Here is a 17,848-nt window from a genome sequence, read left to right as displayed (position 1 = left end):
AACCTTTATAATGATGTTTTCTCCACTAAGAGGCAAAAGTTAATTACTAAGTTCAGCTTTTGCCAAAGCTGTCAAATATATATGGGAGAGAGTAGGTTAAATATATGTCCTTCCAATCAATATTGCATAATCTGAATATCCAAAAACATTTCCTTTAAATAAATAGCTAAAATTCTGTCTTTGACTAATTAGCAATCTTCCTTTTTATGTACGTTTTAGAAAAAAAATCTGGTTCTTCATAATTGCTTTCTAAAAAAATTGTCAAGCTTTTAGCTATTACAGAATTACTTTCTCGAGAAAACTACACAAAAGATATGAAACAATGGTTTTATCATCGTAGAATAGACAGTATAGGACTATGGCCCATGAGAGAGGGAAACAAATGAGATAATCCCTATGATATTCCATTCCTTCTGCCGGGAGGCACATTATGGATTTCTGAGCAGAGAGGAAAATCCCAAACAGAACAGAGCAGTTTCATGTGCAAAAGACTGAAACGGATTTCAATTTGGTAGACTAAAAGTCTGAGAAATACAGAAGTTCCAAGGCAGAATCTCAGAGAGGAGGGAACTATGCAATGAATGAATGAATGAATGAATGAATGAATAATAGTAATAGCTCCAGAAACATGCTTAAGGCTGCTCTTGAGTCTCTGTACAGTATAACCATGTGTATACACATAGAAAAAATTAATAAGGCTGAGAAAAATGTAACTGGGAAGTCATGTTTGCCAAGCTCAAAAATTCACAAATTGTTAATAATTTTGCAAGTTACCATAAGCTAGATTGTGTATCAGGGCATTCATTAGAGAAAAAATAAGGATTAAATCTTAGTACATGGGCTCAACTATTTAGAGTAAAAACCATTCTAGACCTTCCCTAATAAAGCTTTTTAAGACAAGACTTAGAGCTAGCAAACTTAACTGTAACTTAATTTTATTGCTTATCAGCTAAAAACCAGATAAAGACAACAAAATCAAGATACTTAACACTGTCAAATGCACAATGTCCATCATCAAGTAAAAAGGTAATAAACATGCAAAGAAGCAAGAAAATGTGGTCTGTAATAAGAATAAAAATAAGTCAGTAGAACCACACCCAGGGGCGCCTGGCTGGCTCAGTTGGTGGAGCATGTGACTCTTTATCTCATGGCTGTAAAATTAAGCCCCATGGTGGGGTGTAGAGATCTTAAAATAAAATAAAATAAAATAAAATAAAATAAAATAAAATAATTAAAAAAAATAGAACCAGGCCTAGAAATTATATAGATGATGGAATTAGAAGATGATGAAATTAGAAAAATTGTGTGCCTGGGTGGCTCAGTCAGTTAAGCATTTGCCTTCAGCTCAGGTCATGATCCCAGCTACAGTCCTGGGATCAAGCCCTGCATCAGGCTCCTTGCTTGGCAGGGAACCTGCTTCACTCTCTCCTGCTGCCCTTCTTCCCTGCTGTGCTCTCTCTCTCTCTCTCTCAAATAAATAAATAAAGTCTTTAAAAAAAAAGAAGACACAAAAATTAAAATTGTCATTATCACTGTGAACAATTATTTAAAGGAAGACATGAACAAAGTGATAAGAGAAATGAAAGATATAGAAGAGAGCCAAAAGGAATTTCTGATATGCAAACTATAATATCTGAAATTAAAACAATAGCAACAACCCTGTAGATTAGACATTCTAGAGTAAAAGATTTGTAAACAGGTCACCAGATATTACACAAAATTATGAACAAGAAGAAAAAAGATACATAGAAAGAAAACAGCTTCAGTGATTCATTGGACAAAAAAAGTAATCTCTCTGTGGCATTAATCTAAAATCAAATGTAATTTCAAATCATGTCATGTTATCAGACACTTTGTTCCTTCTTTTAATAGGAAACCTGTAAGTTTTCATTGTAAGAGTAAAATAAATACATTGTATAGACTGAGTTATAACAACAGTATGTGAACTAATGGCTAGAAAATAAATATTTAAAAAGGGAATTAAGAATTCATGTTAGCAAATGATTTTCAGATATTATATGATTTGGTTTATTGTACATTGATAACTGAAAACATTCCTAATAATTTCATTATTGTCTCCCTAAAACAGTTAATCTGGTTTTGGTAAATTATCTTTAAATTAAGATTTTAAGAATGCATCAATGGAAGGGGCGCCTGGGTGGTTCAGTCAGTTACAAATCTGACTCTTGATTTCAGCTCAGGTCATGATCTCAGGGTTGTGGGGTAGAGCCCCATGTCTGGCTCGGCACTCTGAGAGGAGTCTGCTTGAGATTCTCTCTGTCCTTTTCCCTCTGTCCCACCCCTGTCCCCCTCCACACACTCTGTCTCTGAAATACACAAATAAATCTTAAAAAAAGAAAAAAAAGAATGCATCAATGGGATATTTCCAAGTGAATTTTAGAGGAGATGGACACAGGAAAATACCTCCCAACAATTGGAACACACAGTACAGTGAAAAGGTGGAGTGGGAGTTAGTAAATAATCAAGAAATTACTCATAAACAATTGATACCCCTGTAAAATGAATCTGAAAACACAGAAAATACTATTTTTAAACTAATTTTGATGCACTTACTTTTAAAGTTTGATCATGCAATCCAGTCCTTATTTTTATGGCTTCTTCCAATAATTTTAGAATGATGGCTAAGGCCAAACAACTTTCAATTTACTGTTAGCTTTTAACAGACCCCAAGATAAAGGTACTTGTTATGCAGAGAAATAATTAAAAACTACGATTTATTTAAATGGACTAAAAGAGACTTCTCAGAGCAAAATGATGTTATACATAATTACGTAAACTAAATTAAATAACATGTAACCCCTGAATTTGTAGCAGACTCAAATTACCACAAAGAGAAACTGTGAATTTCAACTGATGCTATCTTTCAAAATCTCCTAGGTAAAGTTACAGGCTAAATAAGTAGCTAATGTGATTAAATATACCAGAATGTTTGGTAATGAGGCCAAAGATCAAAACTAATCATATGAATTACGAGCAGGAAAATAGAGAGCAATGATGATATTGGATATATAAAGAAATAAAAGTGATTACATGAACCGTGATTTCAGGCATCTAGAAAAATAAGATGAGAAGAAGAAAAATATATGTAGTCTATGCCCAGCCATTGACATACTTAATTCTTTCTTAATTAATTTGTATTCAGTCAGTTAACACTTATGTGATTGTGTATTTATTGTATGTACTTAAAATAATCAGAATAATTACTAAGCTAGATTCTGTGGATAGAAGCTTGAACACAAACTTCCAGAAACTCCATTGAACTGTTTTGTAACTAAGCTCATTTTTCTCAAGATTTTTATTATTATTATTATTCATTTGAGAGAGAGAGAGTGAGAGCATGAGTAGGGGGGAGGGTGATAGGGAGAGGGAGAAGCATACTCTCTGCTGAACAGGGAGCCTGATGCGGGGCTCAGTCCCAGGACGCCAGGATCATGACCTGAGCCCAAGGCCGCTGGTTAATTGACTGAGCCACCCAGGCGCCCCTCAGCTCATTTTTTATTTTTTTTCCTAAGAGCAAATGTGTAACCATGTGTTAGGTTTCTCACTATATCTTCCCCAAGCTAAGGCTTTTATGAACTCCTCCAAGGCTGTCCCAAGTCTTCAAGCACCTTGTAAGCAAATGTCACCTTTTCCCTCGTTAATCAGGGAATTTTTCCTATGTTTGCTTCTACTCTTTCATCTTACCTGAGTTTCCTGGTATCTTTTAAATCAATAGTTTGTAATTATATTATTTTATTTTAATTACTCATATAAATTGCATCATTTTTGAGGACATAATGGTATTTGCCTGAACTTCACAAATGCTGTATGCAATATGATCACATTTTATACACAACTATGCTGTCCATAATTTTCATCTGAGGACATCACTGGAAAGAGGAGCTTACTGAATAGACAGTGTTGGGCAACCAAAACATTTGATTTAATATGGAATGTCTTCTCCAAGTAATATTAGTGGAAGAATGCCTGCCACTGGTAAGAACTGTAATATTAATTTTTACTAAGAAAATATACTGTTCTATTTTCCATGCATACAATTACATTTAATGTGTCAAATAACTGAGCAAATTGATACTATGTGAATTTTCCACATGTGAAATGTGAGGCTAAGAACGTTTGAGAAACATAGAGTGTTGAAGAGATAGCCCTTGCAGGTCCGTTCCTACATTTAACTGTTACAAACTAAAGCAACCTAGAAATATTGGTGACAAATCTGGCTCTCCAATTTGCCATATATTTATCTTCTAAATATATCATTATATGAAGTGATATCACAGATTTCTTCTGATGGCTGTTTTTGTCCTCAGAGGCACTGAATTATATTAATCTTACTTTTCTATATATGGGCTTCTGTTATTTTAAAGTGTGAATAACTCAATTAAAATTTTTGTACTATGATTTATATTTATGAACCTACTTCTCAAACAACTATGAAATTACCAGTTTCTTATATTTACCCATGTTCTCTTCCCTTTTCCTTGAACCTACCACCTCCCAGAAGTTTTTTCTGTTAGTTGGTGTCATAATCCCTCTCCTATTTAAGTTTTCAAGTTTCATTATACATATATGTTTGTCCAAATAATACATGATTTAATTTCGGTTGAACATTATATAATATCATATTATGTTCTTTCTCCTCTACTTCCTTTTTGGGAACTCAACATAAAGTTCATCCCATATTGTTGCATAATTACTCCTATTAGAAGCTATGCCACTATGTGACTAGACCATAAATTATGTACACGTGTTTCCTCTCAATGGGTATGTGAATTATTTCCAGGTTATTTCTTTTAACTATTACTAACAGAACAATTGTATGAACATCCTTTTCTTTGACTTTTGATTCAAATATGATGAAATTTACCTTGGTTTTACCAAGAAGTGCAATTGTTGAGTAATAGGAAATATGACTGTTCAACTTAAAAACATTTTCTAAGCATTCTATATTTCCTACTCCTCCAAAATAGATAAATAACCCTACCAATCCATATCTTTTCCAACATTTGGTACTGTTTACTTCTAATTGCTTCTAATAGATAGCATATAAAATGTTATTTCAAAAGAAACTTTGATGTGCATGTCTCTTAATACAAATGGGGTTTAGCCTTTCTTCAAATCTTCTTTTGGCAACTGCTGTTTCTTCTTCTATTAACTAACTGTTCATGACTATTTTTCATTTATGTTATGTATCTTTTGTGTTATTGATTTTTAGGATTTTGTATTCTTGGTGTCAATTACTGGCATACCCAACAGCTTAAATATATAAAACATAAATATCAAATAAGAAATAAAATATATGAGAGGCATATGTAATTCATAGATATGAGAGGCATATGTAATTCTTAGATAAATGTAAATTTAATTCTTATACTTAAAATTAGTCTTAATTTTAAATTTTCCCTCAGTCTCAAATTCTTTGCTGCTAGTAGTAAAATATTCGCTAACCACTATTGTGATTCACATAATGCTTCAGAATTAGAGGGACCTTAATATAATATTACAGGAGACCACTACTTTCCTATGTTTTCATCAACTTCCATTTACAAACATTTCTGTTAGAGATCAAATAGGTTTGCTGGGTAATGTCATAGCATTCATAACACACATCAAATTTGCATGGGTTAGCAAAGAGTATTTTCTTAAAGTTCAGAAAAAGTCGCTACACCATATTCATATTTTTTTCTTATCTGGCTAAGGTGAATTGTTCACCTTTCAAAATGTTTTATGAGTCTATAAGCCTTTGACCTTCTTATTACATTTTTATTATTACACCATCTCACACAATTATATTTCCATTGCCCCCCGTCGATGATCTTTCTCACTCTGGTAATAAATCTTGCCCTGTTGAATTTTTCCTGTTACTGCTACCCTAGCTCTGGAACTGATTTACAGATATTCATTTTCTTCTGAACACTTATCAATACTTTTCAGATTCTGAGTCCTTTAAGGAATTAAGATTTCCTTAGAAATCTACTTCTTTGGTATCAAAATGATGATCAATTTCTTGGTTCATTTTTCCCCTTCAATTTCTCTCTCTTTTTTTTTTTAAGATTTTATTTATTTATTCGACAGAGATAGAGACAGCCAGCGAGAGAGGGAACACAGCAGGGGGAGTGGGAGAGGAAGAAGCAGGCTCATAGCAGAGGAGCCTGATGTGGGGCTCGATCCCACAACGCCGGGATCATGCCCTGAGCCGAAGGCAGACGCTTAACTGCTGTGCCACCCAGGCGCCCCTTCCCCTTCAATTTCTGAACTTAAAGATTTTAATATTTCTCTTTCTGTTATTTTAATCAAAGACTGAAATAATTTCATTTTAGAGTAATCCATATTGGATATTGAAAAAGTGTAATGTTCAATTTTCTATGAAGAAAGATTATTTTTACATTTGAACAATTCCCCTCTCTTGCTTTACCCCACACACTCAATACCTTGCCTTGCTGTAATTGCCAGTCACTTTTTATTCCCTCAAATAAGTTGCCTATAGAGATGCTGAAATTCTGCTTTGGTTTTGTTTCTTTTCTTAGTTCCTTAGTTTTGCTATAATTCTTATTGTTTCATTGGGGGAAAACATTTTGGAATGTTCAATTCAGATTTTATAAGCTATATTTTCTTTATGTTTATGGAAACAGTTTATATACTATCCAGAGAAAAAAAGAAACATTATTTTCTCTAGTTACCATAACCTGCAATTTCCAGTGGACATCTTACTTCTTCCGGGTTTCATGATTATAGTTAAAATTGGTGCAAAGCTATTTAATGCCTCTATATTTCAGAATTCTTAACAGACTGGGCTCAAGTCATCTTTCCAACATTATCACCATGAACATTTCCTACACACTAGCATCTTCTCACGAATCAACTCGTATCATTGTCTCAGCCTGAAATTGAACCCCCTCCAAGTTTTGGCCTAAGACATTCTGCTAACAAATTCTATTTTTAGATACATTTACTCGAGGAAATAGTTCCTTAACACCTGCAAGTGTTGATCTTGTTGTGCTCTGAGATCCCATCGTGGTGGTGGTTTAATCTTGCAGTAAAGTCCATCATATAATCAACGGATTTTACTATAACTGATATTTTACTGTCTGCCCAAGAGATTTCAAGTGATTTGCAAATGGAGACTCTCTGTTAATTGTTCTGTTTTTCATAGAATACCTTATTGATAATTAGAACTTAATAGAGGGGTTGAGGGCGCCTGGGTGGCTCAGGCATTAAGCTTCTGCCTTCGGCTCAGGACATGATCCCAGAGTCCTGGGATCGAGCCCCATATCAGGCTCCTCTGCTGGGAGCCTGCTTCTTCCTCTCCTACTCCCCCTGCTTGTGTTTCCTCTCTCGCTGGCTGTCTCTCTCTCTGTCAAATAAATAAATAAAATCTTAAAAAAACAATAGAAGGGTTGGACAAGCAGGAAATTTCTGATAAGCTCTTAAACAGCCTAGTTCATGATCAACCACTTTAATTTGGAAATGATACCAACCTACCTATAATATTTGATCTAGAATGTTTTACTTGTCAGATTTATTTCTGCATTCGTGGATTCACCTGAGCTCTTCTTATGAACAATAGATATTTGTCATGCTGTTAAATAAGTATATTTTTTATTATTAACTTAGTAGGCCTGCTGAATCTTTTCTTCCTACTTGAAGATATTGCCAGTTATCCCATATAGTCCTGCACTTTTTTCTATTCTCTTTCTGATGGTGTAGTTACAGTCAGAAGTGTGAAATGCACATATGCACCATGCACTAATCTCAATCTAATTCTTTCTTTACTTGATTAAAAGGAAGGAAATCTCATTCTACAAGGCAAGCAGCAAACATTGTTATCTCCACTGTTAATTCTTTTCTTAATATTTTTAGTACTATGTGAGCTGGCAGTTGAGTGCAAAAGGGACGACTAATTATTAAATACAGAATGTAAACCGGTTATTCGGTTCCTCTAGCTGTATTTCCCCATGACATACAAGACAATTGAGAAATATATTTGACTTAGATGGGCATTTTCAAAGAAGTATGAGGAAGATTTAACAAGATAAAATTTGGTGAAGGTCAAATTCTACACAATGTTCTGCAAATGTATCCCAATTTGTTTTGATGGATTACACTTGACAATTAATTAGGACCTTATGAATAAACATCGAAAGGTAGATTTCATTAAAGAAAACATGGTTCAGCCCTAAAAGCTCTATGCCTTTAGAATAATAACACAGATTGCAACAGTTTCCAGACACTTAACTCAAAAGTACTTCACATTCTATTTAAACTTCCCTATGATAACTTTTAGGTCAAGTTTTAGATGAAGGATCTATCCCTTCAATCCAGTTTCTCAATTTTGATTTACCTATCTCCTACAGTATGTTCTTTTATTCTTCCTCCACATTCTACTCCCATAATTATCTTAAAATCACTATCATCAATAACTATACCATCTCTAAAGTTTTAACTTTAATCACTGTACTGCTAGATGAATACATCTTACACACTTGTACTCTAGGATCCCTCATTCCAACATTTTTAAAATCTTTTCAAGACTTCCAATTCATTAACCTTACTACTTTTATAAAAACAAATAAACAACAACAACAACAAAACGTTAAGACATTCTCTCATTTAAAATCTGTTAAGTATACAAGTTACAAATGAGCACTGAGGAACAAGGAGTTAAGACAGTTGGCTTGTGACTCTTTTGCTTCCTTGGGAAGGGAGGGAAACTCCTTTCAGGCAAGGAAAGAAAAGAGAGCATGGATCTAGGCTAGTGTTCTTGTCAACTGCACTCTTAGGTAAATACGCTAATGATATTTATTAGAAAGAAGACCGTAATTATAGGATGATCCCTGCCTAGAGGGTATCTTTTACTAAATAAACCCCTAGGGAGTTATCTTCAACATCCCAGATCTCTCTCTAATTTTTCTGACCCTTTTAAATAAAAACTTGAAATTACTAGCAAATCCTGATCTCTATTTCATGTAATTCTGGTTATGTGAATCCTTTGACATATTTATTAAAGTGAACGAAGACTCCTGCGAAACATTAACTGTATGAGACAAATCATACTTTCTTACTTTCCAATACAATACTTTGTACCTTTTCTTCCATCTTTAAACTTCTAACTCAAGAAAGAAAGCTAAAGGCTTTACTTTACCCTTGTTTAAGAACTGGAATATAGCCAAGTGGGAGTTCCATAAACCCCTAGGTTCAAATTTACCAACTTAAATGCAACTGGACTTACACTCTCTTCTTTTCCTCCTCTTAAAATGCATAATGCATTTCTGAACTTATCTAAGGCAAACTCCTCTATGTGCTCCAGCTTCAATGTACTCTAATCACTTAAGAATTTTGATCCAACGATTATTCTCTCCCAGCTACATTATCAAATTAACTCTCTCAACATGGTCATTTTCATCAGGTAACAACATGGTCTCTTTCTTTTTTTTTTCCCCAACATGTTCTTAAATTTTTGTTATATGACCTCTTTTTATTTACTACTAAATAAATTTATTAGTAAAGAAACTAATTCATGTCTCTGCTCCCATTTCAGAATATCCACTGAAAGAGTTGTCCCAACGAATTTCCTCTACTCCCACATCTCCATGTCTCCCCTTAATCCAGAGCAGTCACACCTCTTACCACAGCACTCCACATTAATCACTGAAATCCATGTTGCAGACTATCCTCTGTGCTCATCGTGCTTGACCATTTAATAGCTTCTCATACACATGATTTTTCAACTTCTCTTTGAAAAACTTGTTTACTTTTGCTTTTGTGACAATACAATCTGTCTTCTTCTGTCCTTTCTCTGTTTCTTTTACTGAATAATTTTTCAGCTTATTCTTAAAATTTGGAGTACTTCAAAGCTTGCGCCTGTACCCTCTTCACTTTTATACTTCTTTCTCCAGATCCTTTCATTTGGTGTAGTCAATAAAATTAATATCATGCACATGAAGAGGATTTTACTCCTAAGCTCTACACTTAATATTTCAATGGCCAATTCATTTCCACTGGAATATCTATGAAGGTATCACATACTTAACTTGTCCAAGCAAATTATTGTGGTTGATTTCTAATGGGTTCCTCTTCCTTCCCATTAATCCTTACCAGAATTTAATTGCTCAAGCTGACATCTTGAATCCCTCACTTTCTCTCACCAAGGCGTTTACTCTTGCAGTTCTCTCTGCCTTGAAGGCTGACTCCACCCCCACCCCTGCCCTAGATTGGCTAAAGATGCCAGCTCATTGTTGTTTTCCCATTTCATGTGTTAACTTTGTTGAGTGCTTTTTACTGATTACCTCTATCTACCATATGCCTCTTTTCTTAAGTTACAATTTCTTAAATGATCTCATTTTACTTTCTTAAGAGAATTATCATTGTTGAAATTATCTTGTATTTACTAACATGTTTGTTTCTCTCTCCTTACTAGAACTTGAGAAGCATCAGGGGAGGTGCCTTGTCTGTTTTGTTCGGGGATATTGTCTAGCATGTATCCAGCATACCAAAATCACGTTGGAATGAATTGATATCTTGCCAGAAAATCTAAGTCTAATTCAGTGCTTTACCAGTCAGTAGGTTTGTGGCTTTCTACACATTACTGAACCACTGCAAACATGCTTCCTCATCTGTCAAAATAACACTAATAAATACAACTTGGCAGTATACTTACAGAATGCACAATATAATGCAAACACAATGTCTTACATCTCTAAAAAGTGCACATATTTTCATTTCCTTCCCCTTCCCTTTAGGCAAAGTGTGTATAATATAAAACACCTAATTGAAATATGGATGTAGATAATCTAGATTATTGGCTTACAGTTAGAGATCTTATAATATGCAAAACACTGTTATAAGTGCTTTCCACACATTAACACATATATTCTTCATAGTAATGCTATGATATACATCCTACTATTATCCTCTTTTTATAGACCAGAGGAAATTGTGAGATTTGGGTATTATTGAAGTTAACTGTGCTATTAAGTGATGAGAGTAGGTTTCCAATTGAGCAGTCTGGCTCTATAGAAAGTGCTCTTATCTATCACGATATATTACTTCTATCTAGAAAACAGAAACAAAAGGTATTCATGCATCCCCAAGCTGTGTGTGTGTGTGTGTGTGTGTGTGTGTGTGTGTATGTTTGTAAGAAGAAAAAGAAAAAAGAAAGAGAAAAGTGAAATGAAATTGGAGAGAAATGAGAGACACAATGAATAAGACTGAACATTACCAAATATGTAACACATGGTTTTGTTTTCTCTTTTCTTTCTCTAAGTTTTCTAAAGAAATGGTCATTGTTTTAGGATCACATTTTTTTTTTCTTTTTAGATTTATTTATTTATTTTAGAGACAGAAAGAGTGTGGGTGGGGGGAGGGGCAAAGGGAGAGTGAATGAGAGAGAATCTCAAGCAGACTCTGTGCTAAGCATGGAGCCCCACATAGGGCTCAATCCCACAGTCTGAGATCATGCACGACCTGAGCCAAAACCAAGAGTTGGATGCTTAACCATCTGAGCTATCCAAGTGCGCCTGTTTTAGGGTCACTCTTACTTGCAAAAGAAAAGAAGACAGGTGGTAAAAATAATAAAATTTCCAGTACTGTGATCAGGAGTTACCTGACCAGGTTTCCATGTTGGATGTTGTATTCTTATTTAAATGTTCATGTCATTGAACTCTACTTCTTCGTTTCATTATGAGATGAAATTAAGTGGTGCCAAAACTTAGTCACAACATCTAATTAAGTGAAGCATTCCTTTTTTTGAAGTTTTATCAAACTGCTTTAGACTGTGCTTTTTGGTGCCAACTAAAAGCTTTTTAAAACACCAAAATTATTTTTTTTCTTATTGAAACAAAATAATACCTAAATTGCCTAAGCAGTTTTATAGACATAACTAAATGTGCAAAGGCCTTCCTGGGGTTGTAACTGTGGGATTCCCATTACAGTCAGTGGGGATCATTGACTCTAACGGGAATCATGTGGCGAGAGCCTCATGCAACACTTCACAAAATGTGAATTAGGGCTTTTTGATTAAAAAAAAAGAAGAGTCATATTGTACTTTCAAAAATATACTGGAATTCTTTGTACTTTCTGTGCATTCATTTCATGGATTTTTATCAGTTTTTTAGACAATTTTTAGATGAAGGAAATATAAAACAATTGATTTTGTCCTTTATTCTCATAAGTGTATGTCTTTATATACAATGAGAATAACAGTATAGTAAAATCAATTCCTATCGAAACCTATTAGATATATTGTCAAAACCAAAGCAAACAAAACACAATAACATACCTTCCTATGTGAAAGTCATCCAATACAATAAAATAAACAAAAAATGTAATATAACTGTTTAATGAAACTGAGATGTATGTAAAATATATAAATGATGAGACAATGTTAGATCAGAACATATACACACGCACATATATATCTGTGTGATATATCTCACACACACACACACTACACACACATGCACACACACACACACACATATCTCACAAGCCGTGCAAAATGTTCCAAAACTAATTGATTTATCACTCAATGATCCAACTTATATAGTAGCAAACATTTATGTAATGCACACACCCAGTTCTGTGCTAATTGTCTTAACACCCACAGCAACTTTGTGAGGAGGGTGTTCTTATCCCTGATGCAGTAGAAGAAACTGAAGTTACATAACTAGTCTAATGTTACACAGTGTCTTCAGTTGTGTTCCCCAGAAACAGACTCAGATGAAGACTCATTTGCCAGGTTTACTCAGGAAATAGTCACAGGGAAAAACAAAATCTGTGCAGAAGAACCAGGACAGGCTAAGGAAAATGTCTAGCAAGAGTGAGATCTCAGGCAAAGTTACACAAAGGAAAGATTGAACCGGATCCCTCCCCTCCCTGCAGTCATTCTTTTGGAGAATGTAGGGATACGAATACCTAGGAATGTTAGGGTCTCCCTGTAAATGATCAAAGCAGGCTCAGGTTGCTTAAGAGTTGCAATCTGCCTGTTAGAACCAGAAAGCACACTGAAGTGTGTGGGGGGGAGGGGGGGAGAGAGAAAATGGCAATAAACTATCTAGGAAGATATAATCAGAATAAAAACACTGTCAGTTAGGCATAGCCAATAAGCAGCAAAACCAAGTTCTTAACTCAGGCATCCATTCCTGGAGCCCAAATTCTAAAAAAAAAAGAAAGAAGAAAAAAATTAAAAACTGTTTAACTATTTTTACTTTATTTTTTTAAAAGATTTTATGTATTTGAGAGAAAGAGAGAAAGAGTGAAAAAAAAGCACAAAAGGGAGGAATCTTAATGATGTTTCCTTGGATTATTTGTGGGCTAATGACACACATCTAAAATTACTAATGTCTTACAGTAAGTCTTTACATCTGTAGAGCTACTTACTCCCATCTCTTCTCAAAAATATTTAGAGTCAATTCCTTTCCAATTCTATATACATTCACATAAAAATATCCATGAGATTTTTATTGGAATAACCTTGATCTTAGGAATCTGTTTAGAAATATTTAACATAATAATTATATTTAATCTCCCAAATGGAAACATATCATATTGCTACATTTACTTAGTTCATTCTCTACGTTTGTCCTATTCCTTAATCATTCTGTACAATTTTCCTCTGGACTATATTCCCAACAATTAATTATTTTTGTATCTGTATCTCATCTGCTATTATAGTCATCTTTGAGTTCTTATTTAATTATTATATTTTTCAGAATTAGAATTCTACTTGATTCTTTTTTATAGCCATCCATTTCTCTGCAAAATTTCTCTATCTTGACTTTTAACTCTTTGAGCACGGTAAACAGTTATATTATTAAAGCTTGTTTGAAGAATACCAATAACTGGACCCCAGTTTTTCTGTTTTAGTGGTCTGTTTTCTTGTGTTTTTTTTTTCATGCCATTTTATGTTCTTATACGCCTGAAATTTTTTAAGGCATGCCAGATAATAAGTTTGCACAATTCTTTGTAGTAAATAATTTCATGTCTAGGATAAGTTTCTCTTCTGCCAGTAAGAATTTTATATCTTGTGTTTATGGATTTCCTTTACCCGTAGGGGGAGCACTTCAGAGTCTCAACCCAGAGTGGCAGGTTTCACCCAGTTCCCCCAGCTAATGTTTACCTTTCTGGGCCTTTGTCTGTCCCTGGAATCCTGGCCGGTAATTCTTCAATATAGTCTTATTTTTTACATGCATTCAAATGAAACATTAGTATTTATCCATTTTATGAAGTAATGTTTAATAGAAAAATTTGAATAGAATTGAACCAGAAAATGTGGTATTTTGAATCCTTGAGAAAAACAATGGTGTTAGACCAACTAGCTATCTATTGACAAAGAAAAAAAATTGTTAAAAAGATGTTATCTGACTCTTCTCTTCAACATGTATTTCAAGTGGAGCATAGACTTAACTTCAATTAAACAAAATAAATCTAAAATGTTTTAGAAAAATATGAGTGACACGAAGTTGTAATAAAAAATCAAGTACTGGGGCGCCTGGGTGGCACAGCGGTTAAGCCTCTGCCTTCGGCTCAGGGCGTGATCCCGGTGTTCTGGGATCGAGCCCCACATCAGGCTCCTCCGCTATGAGCCTGCTTCTTCCTCTCCCACTCCGCCTGCTTGTGTTCCCTCTCTCGCTGGCTGTCTCTATCTCTGTCAAACGAATAAATAAAAAATCTTTAAAAAAAAAAACCAAGTACTTATAAATTTCACTAGATAAAAATTAAAATCTTTCATATGATTAAAACATAAGTTAAAAATAACTGGAGAAAATATTTGCAAGACATTAAGAAATACAACATTACCAGCACCCAAGAAAGACCCGTTTTGCTTACTCAATCACTGCACATTCCTTTGTCTCCTAAAGAAACTGTGAGTTTAACTTCTAAGACCATAGATTAGTTTTGCATGTTTTTTGATATTCACATGCATAGACTCACACAACAAATGTGTGTGTGTGTGTGTGTGTGTGTGTATAAATTTTCAGCTAGCTCATTTGGTTCAACATGTAAAATTCATTCAGGTTGTACATAGCTGCTGTTTGTTTATTATCATTTCTACCTGGAGGGATATTTGGTTGAATCCGCTAATAAAACTTGTGGTGTTTAATTGATGAACATGAAGTGATATCACAATGAAGTCAACCATTGTAAAAATCCTTGAGTTTAGAGTTTTCAGAGTAGAAAAATACCTGTGAAATGTTTTCTTCCTCGCAAAATATATTTTGCTAATAGAAATTTTAACAAAATAATTTTCAAACATAATATTGAGAATTCTACCTCTCTATGATGGAATAGGCTGGAAGATAATTATTATTTTGCCTTAAATAACTCACAAACTAGACAAAACATAAGAAACTACAGTTTTCAAATACTGGGCAATAGGTAATACAAGACATTAAATCCTAAAAAAAGGGAAACAAGTGAGATGCGCCATGTAATTGGCTCAGCTAACTGCTTGGAGTTTCCAGGTTATACTGCAGGGAGTAGAAACACTAAAAAAGACCAGAGGTTCTGCTAAGTTGAGAAAACAAGATTCAGAGCTCATGTAAATTCAGATGTCCAGAGATGGCATGGAGCATCAGAGAGACGGAAACTGCAGAGAGAGCCCTGGAAATCCACATTTTCTCAAGTCTTTGACTGAATACTGAACAGCATGGAAACATGAACAGCATGAAAAGAAACAGTGAAGTCAGGGAAATAACCCCTAAAATGGATTAGGTAGAAAAACTCACAGAGCTCATGGAGGGCTGCAAATACATCAGGTATAGAGCAGTCAGTGTGGAAAGTCCTCTAACACAAGACACAAGTGAAGTCCTCAGAAGGGTATTGGCTCAGGAGTAGCCACAGATTTTGTCTGATCTGCAAACAAAGCTTAGAAGCAAACTTCTTAAAGATCAAATCCTTTTCCAGTAACACAGCTGAATTCCAGAAGAGTCCAATAATGTTTAAAAGAGTACAAAGTATTCAGCATTCAATAATGTAGAACGAACTATATCTGGCTTCCAATAAAAAAAAAAATAGCACACAAAATAGTAGGAATATTCAACCCATAATAAGGAAATCAACCAGTCAACAGAAACAGATTTTGGAAAGATAAATATTTTAGAGGTAGAGGCCAAAGACATTAAAAGAGCTATTAAAAGGACACTGCATATGTTCAGGAAGGTGGAGGAAAACCTCAGCTTGAAATGAGCAAAATAAAAGATCTAAAAATACACAAATTAATCTTCTGGAGCTAAAAAAACCTATTTTTTGAAATAAAAAGTTGTTATAAACACTTTAAAATACGAATTAGTATTTTATGGCTCTGAATAATGTAGTTCATTATGATCTAGTCACATCTGAGATTTTTTTCAGTTCCTTTTATTTAACAAATTATTACTCCCACCAAACCTTCTATTTTCTCTTTTCTCTCACATGGGTAACTCAGGCTCTCTCTTTAGACATCAGCTTAATATCAATTGATCAATACAATCATTTTTTGCTAACAGAGTCTAGTTAATTTTTTCCTTCATGTCATTTATCTCAGCCTAGAAATATTAGAATATTTGTTTAATCATATCACTCCTTGGGATCTCAGGTTCATGAAGGCAAGTATCCTTTTCATTTCATTCAGTACTCTATACCTAGTGCTTAGAATTGTGTCTGGAATATAATAGGGACTTGATAAATATTTGTTGAATGAGTGAATAAACAAAACAACTTAGAAAACAATTACGGTACCTTATTTTTTTTAATTTGAGTATAGTTGACACAATGTTACATGAGTTTCAGGTGTACAACACCGTGATTCAAGTTTATACAGTATGCTATGCTCACCACAAGTGTAGTTACCATCTGTCACCATGCAACCCTATTACAAAATCATTGACTATATTCCTTATGCTGTGCGTTTTATCCCCATTCCTTATTCACTCCATGACTGCAAGCCTGTATCTCCCACTCCCCTACACCTATTTTGTCCATCCCCTCCAAACCCCTCTCCTCTGGCAACCATTTGTGGAATCCAAAAAAAAAAAAAAAAAGAATAAAACAAACACACACAAAAACCAAATAAACAAACAAACAGACAAAAAGCAGACTCAGATCCATAAATACAGAGAATAGTGTGGTATTTTCTATTTCATACTTGAAGTTCACGTTCCCCTTTCCTTAGGTACCTTAACCACCTTACATTGCTCTTTAAAGGCAAAAACTTAGTAAGACCACTTTGACTACTTTTAGTTCCTGTCCACGTGTTAATATGTTGAATCAGCACTGTTGCCTTTACAGAATTATTAAGGGACTTTGGCTACCATTCTGATTTCTAGCACTTTGACTGAATGGCCCATGAACTCACCTTTCCCTGAGCTCTGCCCTGGTCTTCAGTGAAGGTCTCTTCTAATATGTACTCCAGTGTTTTGGACTTGATTCTGTAACCAGAACGGGAAAACTATATGAACATACATACAAACAGATAGATGAGCTAGACATAGACTGTGCATCCAAAGAGATTAAGTAAAAAAATTTTACAAGCTTACTTTCAATACAAGATATGCATTTGCCTCCAGTTCCTCCATATCTCTCTTATTTCTTATTCTGCTACAGACAGGAAAGTCATTTCATTCTTATATCTCAGGACAAAGAACTGTCTTCTCAGGTGTATTTAAAAAAGATTGTAAGACTATGATTAACAGTTATACCCACTACTCATTAACCAGACAAAGTTTATCCACAGGAGGATAGTTGAGCCTAAGATACTATGCTTTGAGCTATTTGTCTCTACTCTCATGTCTGTAATTGAATGGATCCAGAATGGATGTCTGAGGTCAAGGTAGCCATCTGTAGCCTCGCCAGA

At 34.4% G+C, this 17,848-nt stretch overlaps 1 long non-coding RNA gene across 4 annotated transcripts in view; it reads right to left on the bottom strand.

Moving 5' to 3' along the window:
- The window catches only part of LOC123804288 (uncharacterized), a 127,780-nt gene extending 110,137 nt beyond the window's left edge, over positions 1-17,643 (bottom strand). For all 4 annotated transcript variants that reach the window (XR_015725531.1, XR_006783132.2, XR_015725530.1 and 1 more), the window contains exons 1-2: positions 17,532-17,643; positions 17,351-17,423 (exon numbers count right to left, since the gene is read on the bottom strand). This is a non-coding gene — a long non-coding RNA (uncharacterized LOC123804288). The remainder of the gene's footprint in view (positions 1-17,350; positions 17,424-17,531) is intronic.
- Positions 17,644-17,848: the final 205 nt, after the last annotated feature.

Source organism: Ursus americanus, chromosome 8 (assembly GCF_024610735.1).
Source record: "Ursus americanus isolate L20-20 chromosome 8, mUrsAme1.1.p, whole genome shotgun sequence".
Taxonomy (NCBI): domain Eukaryota; kingdom Metazoa; phylum Chordata; class Mammalia; order Carnivora; family Ursidae; genus Ursus; species Ursus americanus.
The sequence above is the reverse complement of the archived record's forward strand: the minus strand, read 5'-3'. Positions and strand labels throughout refer to the sequence as shown.